We start from the raw sequence: 7,895 nt of genomic DNA on the forward strand, positions 1-7,895 counted from the left end.
ATGCAGTACTCGATCCCAGGACTCCGGGATCATGCCCTGAGCCAAAGGCAGATGCTCAACTGCTGAGCCATACAGGCGTCCCTGGGTTTGTTTTTTGTTTTAGTTTCAAGTTTTTGCTTAAATCGCAGTTAGTTAATATATAGTGTAATATTAGTACAGTGTAGAATTTAGTGATTTATTGCATACATACCACACCCGGTGCTCATCACAAATGCCCTCCTTAATACCCATCACCCATTTATCCCATTCCCCTGCTCACCTCCCCTTCAGCAACCTTCAGTTTGTTTTCCATAGAGTCTATTTTCTGGTTTGCCTGTCTCTCCTTGCCCCCGCTCCCATGTTCATCTATTTTGTTTCTTAAATACCACATACGAGTGAAACACCATAGTATTTGTCTTCCTCTGATTGACTTATTTTGTTTTGCACAATACTCTCTCGCTCTATCCATGTCATTGCAAATGGGAAGATTTCATACTTCTTTATGGCTGAGTAATATTCCTTTAAATATATATACTACTTATTTTCCTTTCATCTGCCAATGGGTATTTGGGTTCTTCCCATAATTTGGCTTTTGTTGATGATGTTCCTATAAACATTGGGGTCCACATATGCCTTTGAATCAATATTTTTGTATCCTCCAGGTAAATCTAGTAGTACAATTGCTAGATCAGAGGGTAGTTCTATTTTTAATTTTTTGGAGGAACCTCAACACTTTTTCAGAGTGACTGTTCCAGTTTGCATTCTCATCAACAATGCACGAGTGTTCCCCATTCTTTGGATCTTTGCCAACATCTGTTTACTGTATTGTTAATTTTAGCCTTTCTGACTGGTGTGAGGTGATATCTCATTGCAGTTTTGATTTATATTCCCCTGATGATGAGTGATGTTGAGTATCTCTTCATGTGTCTATTAACCATCTGGATGTCATCTTCAGAAAAATGTTTACTCGTGTCTTCTGCCCATTTTTTAACTGGATTATTTATTTTTTGGGGATGTTGAATTTGGTTAAGTTCTTTATACATTTTGGATACCCACCCTCTACCAGATATGTCACTTGCAAATATCTTCTTCTATTCTGAGTGTTGCCTTTCAGTTTTGTTGATTGTTTCCTTCACTGTGGAGAAGCTTTTGACCTTTATCTTCATTTTTGCTTTTGTTTCCCTTGCCTCAGAGGACTTAGTAAGAAGTTGCTATGGCTGATGTCAAAGAGATTATTGCCTGTGTTCTCTTCTAGGATTTTAATGTTTTTTTATGTCACATTTAGGTCTTTCATTCATTTTGAACTTATTTTTGTATATGGTATAAAAAAATGGTCCAGTTTCATTTTTTTTTTGCAGTTGTCCAGTTTTCCCAACACCATTTGTTGAGGAGACTGTCTTTTTTCCGTTGGATATTCTTTCCTACTTTGTCAAAGATTAGCTGATTTTTTTTTTAAGATTGGCTGATTGTATAGTTGTGTGTCTACTTCTGTGTTTTCTATTCTGTTCCATTGATCTATGTGTCTGTTTTTGTGCTGATACCATTCTGTCTTGATAACTGTAGCTTTGTAATATAACTTGAAGTCCAGAACTGTGATGCTTGCAGCTTTGCTTTTCCTTTCTCTGCTGGCTTTAGGCTTCATTTGTTCATTGTTCATTCTTTTTCTAGCTCCTTTAGGTGTAAGGTTGATTACGTATATGAGATTTTTCTTGTTTCTGGAGCTAGGCCTGTATTGCTATATACTCCCTCTTAGGACTGTGTTTGCTGCATCCCAAAGGTTTTGGATTATTGTGTCTCATTCATTTGATTCCATGTATTTTTAAAAATTTCTTCTTTAATTTCCTGGTTGACTCATTTATTTTTTAGTAGGATGTTCTTTAGCCTTCATGTATTTGTGGTCTTTCCAAACTTTTTCTTGCAGTTAACTTCAAGATTCAGTGTTGTGGTTTGGAAAATGCATGGTATGATCTTATATTTTTGTACTTGTTGAGACCTGATTTGTGACCTAATATGTGATCTATTCTGGAGAATGTCCCATGTGCACTTGAAAAGAATGTGTATTCTACTGCTTTAGGATGAAATGATCTGAACAAATCTGTTAAGTCCATCTGGTCTAGTGTGTCATTCAAATCCATTGTTTCCTTGTTGATTTTCTGCTTAGATGATCTGTTCATTGATGTAAATGGGGTGTTAACATCCCCTATTATTGTATCATTATCAATGAATTCCTTTATGTTTGTTCTTGTTTTATATACTTGGCTGCTCCCAAGTTGGGGGCATATTTACAATTATTAGATTTTCTTGTTGGATAGACCCCTTTATTATGATATAGTGCCCTTCTTCATCTCTTGTTACAGTCTTTTTTTTTCCCCCTCAAGTTTCAGATATTTATTATTCAGTGTAAACTCCAACACATACACCAACATGATTTTGTGCATTTAGAGGGTAAATATTTCCTGGATAAGTGGAAAATTGTGCAGATGGCTTCTGGAAGACCTTCATTCTAAGCAGCTTTATAGTGAAACATTTCATTTAGAAGTCTGGACCTTCCTTCTTCAGTTTGCTGTAATCTACATTAACTGAGTAGAACTTGTATTGATCATTGGGACCCAGTTTGTTCCAAGGTTCTGGGTTATTCTTCCTATCCCAATTAACATCTGGATTGAACAATGCCAAGTGCAACACATACAGCGCTGCTCCAGTACCTCCTGCCCCAATAAATATGAAGAGGGGGATCAAGCTTGGATGCTTCTTGGCCTGATGATCTGGCGTAACATGGTTGCGGCAGAGGTCTCCCGTGCAGAAGGAAAAACCGAGTTGCTGCAAGGCCCTGAACTAAGTAATGCCTCTTGTTAGTCTTTGGTTTAAAATCTTGTTTGTCTGATAACAAGTATTCATATCTGGATTTCTTTTGACATCCATCACCATGAAAGATATTTCTCCTTCTCCTCACTTCCAATGTAGAAGTGTCTTTAGGTCTAAGATGAGTCTGTTATAGGCAGCATATAGATGGCTCTTGTTTTTTAATCCATTTCACTCCTTAAGTTTTTTGATCAGAGTATTAGGCCATTTACATTCAGGGTAATTATTAATAGATATGAATTTACTACCATTTTATTGCTTATTTTGTCATTTTTTTCTGTAGATTTTGTTTCTTTCTAGTCTTTTTCCCCTTAATATTTCCTGCAGGGCTTCTTTAGTGCACAAAAACTCCTTTAGTTTTAGTTTGAGAAACTCTTTATCTCTCCCTCAATCGTGAATGACAGCTTCCTGGATAGAGTATTCTTGGCTGTAGATTTTTCCTATACAGCATGTCGAACATATCATGCCACTCCTCTCTGGCCTGCCAAGTTTCTGTGGAGAAATCTGCTGCTACCTTTATTTTTCTTTTTTTAAAAAAACTTTATTTATTCATAGAGAAAGAGACAGAGAGAGGCAGAGACACAGGCAGAGGGAGAAGCAGGCTCCATGCATGGAGCCCAACATGGGACTCGAGCCTGAGGCTCCAGAATCACACCCGGGGCTGAAGGCGGTGCTAAACCACTGGGCCACCAGGGATGCTCTGCTGCTACCTTCGTCCTCCCTTGTAGTGAGGGATTTGTTTTGTCTTGCATCTTTTAGGATTTTTTATCTCTACATTTTGCAAATTGAACTATAATATGTCTTGGCATTGGCTTACTTTTGTTGATTTTGATGGGAGTTCTCTGTGCTTCCTGGATTTGGAAGTCTGTCTCCCTTCTCCTTGCCTCCCCCTCCCTCACACACACACACACACATTAGGGGAAGTTTTCAGCTATAATTTCCCCAAATAAACATTCTGTCCCCTGTTCTCTATTTTCTTTTTCTGGGTCTCCTATGATAGGAATGTTATTATGTTTCATGGAATCATGGAGTTCCCTAATTCTACTTTCTGATCTGAGATTTTTCTTACCGTCTTTTGATCAGCTTCATTATTTTCCATAATTCTATCTTCTATATCATTTATTCATTCTTCTGCTTCTTCCATCCTTGTGATGATTGCATCCAGTCAGTTTTGAATCAAAGATATTGCATTTTTAATTTTGGTCTGATTGGTCTTCAGTTTTTTTTTTTAAATCTTTGTAAGGGACACCTTGATCTTTTGAGGTCTTCTATGCTTTTCTCAAGCTAAGCTAGTATCCTTATGATTGTTGTTTTAGGTTCTGGATCAGGCATATTACTTTTATGTTTCCATTAGATCTCTGGCCATGACCTATTCTTGTTCTTTCTTTTGGGATGAATTCCTCCATCTTGGCATTTTGTCTAGGTCTCTGTCTTCTTTCACCTCTTAACAAGAGGTGTTAGGAAACCTTTTGTTTCCTGCTCCTGGAAGTAATGGTTTTATCAATGAGGTCATATACTGTCCAGGATGTGGTGCTTCAGGAAATGTCTCTGGTATATGCTGTGTGCACTCTGCTGCTGTGTTATGGCTCCTCTCTTCCTCAGGTCAGTCCTCTGCAGGGTTTCTCCTTGCCTGCAGTGGGAGTGTTTAGACTTTGGCCAGAGTGTGGCAAGTTTTAATTAGGTATGCTCTGGTCTGCTTGTTAGAATAGACTTGAAGCAATTTCCACTAGAGCTGAAGCTCTGCAGCACTCTATGGCCGGTAGACTTGGTTATGTGGAGGTTTGTGCTGGTCTTCAGAGGGAGGGGACCACTGTGTTGGTTCTCAGGCACACTTGCTCAAGGAAAGCTGTGCCAGCAGAGCACAGCACAGCAGGTGTTGGTGTAAGCAATTTAAACAGCCAGTGTTGGTGCTGTGTTGTTTACTTAGGAGCAGGGAAGAAAGATGGTACTGGCCAGCTCTTTTGTCCCTGGAGAGGGGAGTTCATGCTTGCTACTGTCAGGGAAGCCCTCATTGAGCAAATAATTTATCCTTATGGGTCATAGGTGTTTTTCAGATTGCTATTTTCACTGTGTCTGAGTTGCTTGCCCACCTGAGTAGGACAGTGCACTTTGGGCTCTATCCCAGCCAGGATGACTGAGTGCTTTAAAACTCCTAACTTTAGGGACCTGGCATGGTGGGGACCCATGCTGATCCTCTGGGGAAGGGTCTCCCTGCACTGGGATGGATACAGGCTTGACTCTGTATGGCAGTTGTACTAGAGTGCAGGAGGGTGGGGTCTGGAGCAAAAAGCACTAAAGAGCCAGTGTCCAGGTTAGCTGTCCTCAGCAGGGATCTGTACCAATGCTGAGGGGTGGGGGAAGATAATGGTGCCCATCAGCTCCTTTGTCCCCAGAGAGGCAATGCTGCTGGTCTCAGATTCGCTCCTGTCTTTCCCAGTGTGTCCCAGGAGAATCCTCAGATTGCCCCATCTACCCCTAGGCCTTTGCCCTCCTTCTCAATAGGAACACTGAAGTACCCTCAGGTCTCCACAGCTGCCATGCTGCAGACATCTAAAACTTCAGTCCTGCTAGTTGTCCCTTGAGTTTTCTCAGCCAGTGGCTTTGGGGAAAGTGTTTTCCTTTTGCCATCTTGACTCCTCCCCTTCAAAGCACCCACAATCCTCTTTTTCCCCAAACCACATCTCTGCACCACCTACCTTCCACAATGTGGCCACCTTTCTCCTAGTTGTGCAGTTTGTTCTGTCAGTCCTTATACTGATTTCCTGGGTATTCAAAATGATTTGGTATCTATCTAGCTGTGTTCAATGGATGAGGCAAGCCTACAGTCCTCCTACTACTCTGTCATCCTAGCTCCTCTATTATGTAACATTGTTAACACTGTTTATATTAGCTTTAACTTTAGTGATCAAAGGAATTTTCTTTTCTCCACACAATAAAGAAAATTAGAGAACAGAAAATGAAATGTTTAGCTATTTTTTCTCCATGAACACTTATTTCATATCATTTCTCTAATTTTGAGGCAAAAATAAACAAGGTAGTGTTTGTTAACTGATTGACATTTTAAGAAATAAAAGTAAAAATTTTAGTGACTAACGCCTTGTATCTGTTTATTTAGAAACTGTCTAGATTTCCAAAGATTCTTTATTAACTTACTTATATAAGATCAAGTTAATTGAGAGAAAAATTTAAATGTAGTTAACAAATTTTGACATGTATACACTTATAAAGAAGGACAGATGATTTAGACAGTAACTTGGAGGCTTTAAAATTTTATCAAGCTATCTAATCAAAAAGCCCATACTTGGGGATCCCTGGGTGGCTCAGCGGTTTGGCGCCTGCCTTTGGCCCAGGGCGCGATCCTGGAGTCCCGGGATCGAGTCCCATGTCAGGCTCCCGGCATGGAGCCTGCTTCTCCCTCCTCCTGTGTCTCTGCCTCTCTCTCTCTCTCTATCATAAATAAATAAATCTTTAAAAAAAAAAAAAAAAAAAGCCCATACTTGCTATTCTTTGAAGTATGGGAAGGAACAACAGGATACCACCTATATTAAGATATTTCTTTTTTAGAAAAACAAGACAAAGAATCTCATAAGATTTCTTCACTTTTTGTTTTAGGTTCTTCCTAAATGCACAACTTTGTTCACGTTAAAAGCCCCCCCCAAAAGGTCAGTGCAATTCCAAATTGTTCTTGGTGAAACTGTGCCAGTTACAGTATTTGTATTGTAGAGAAAAGATACTCCTGGAAAAAGCACAGTTTTAGATTGAGATCTTGTGAGAACTGGTAGGGTCTTTTTTTATTGTATTTTATTTTATCTATCTATCTATCTATCTATCTATCTATCTATCTATCTATTCATGAAGGACACAGAGGGAGAGGCAGAGACATAGGCAGAGGGAGAAGCAGGCTCCATGCAAGGAGCCTGATGTGGCACTTACCCCAGGATTTGATCATGACCTGAGCCAAAGGCAGATGCTCAACCACCAAGCCACCCAGATGCCCCAGAACTGGTATGGTCCTCAAAAGTAGTGGTAGGGGCACCTGGGTAACTCAGTTGGTTGAGTGTCTAGCTCAGGTCATGAGCTCAGAGTCCTAAGATCAAGCCCCATGTCGGGTTCCATGTTCAGCGAGTAGTCTGTTTAAGGATTTTTTCTCTCTGTCTGCTCCTCTCCCAGCCACTGTTCTCTCAAGTAAATACATTAAAAAAAAAAAAGAAGAAGAAGAAGAAGAAGAAGGTAGTGCTAGTGTTTGGGTAACTTCATCTGCCTGAGCCTAATCAAATGCTAATGGTCACCAATGAGAGGTCAGACAAAATCTCCTGAAACAAGGCAGATGAAATTAAACAGCAATTTTCAGAGGCCTAAAGACAAGACTAGGCAAGAAGTCCTTAAAAGGTTTTGAAATGAAATGAGGCAAAGGAATGCCAATATGGGGAACTATTTGGGTCCAGCTTGGGGTGAACTTACCATGCTTGGCAGGTAAACTTTAAGCTCCCAAGATCTTGCCTCCTGACAGTCATAGGTTTGCGTAATTCCCTTCTTTCTTGCGTTTAGCCAGACTTATGACTTGCTTCTAACCAATGGAATACAATAAAGGTGATGGAATATATGTGACTGCATTTGCATGATTATTTAAGAGTGTAGCACCCATCTTGCTAGTTTCTCTCAATACTGGGTTTAAAAAACAACTTGCCATTCATCCTGCAACCATACAACCACAAAGAAATGAACTCTGCCAACAATCTGAGAGCTCTGAAGCAGATCCTTTCCCAGTCAAGGCTCTGACGAAAACTCAGCCTTGTGAGACCCCAGGCTGACTAAGCCCTGCTAAGCCCAAACTTCTTTTTTGTAATTTATTTAGATTTTAGTTAGTTAACTAACATGCAGTGCAATACTGGTTTCTGGAGTAGAATTCAGTGATTTCATCAATTACATACCACACCCAGTGCTCATCACAAGTGCCCCCTTTAATACCCATCACCCATCTAGCCCATCCCCCACCCACACCCCTCCATCAACCCTCAGTTTGTTCTTTGTCATTAAGAATCTCTTAAGGTTTG

Source organism: Vulpes vulpes, chromosome 16, assembly GCF_048418805.1.
Source record: "Vulpes vulpes isolate BD-2025 chromosome 16, VulVul3, whole genome shotgun sequence".
Taxonomy (NCBI): Eukaryota; Metazoa; Chordata; class Mammalia; order Carnivora; family Canidae; genus Vulpes; species Vulpes vulpes.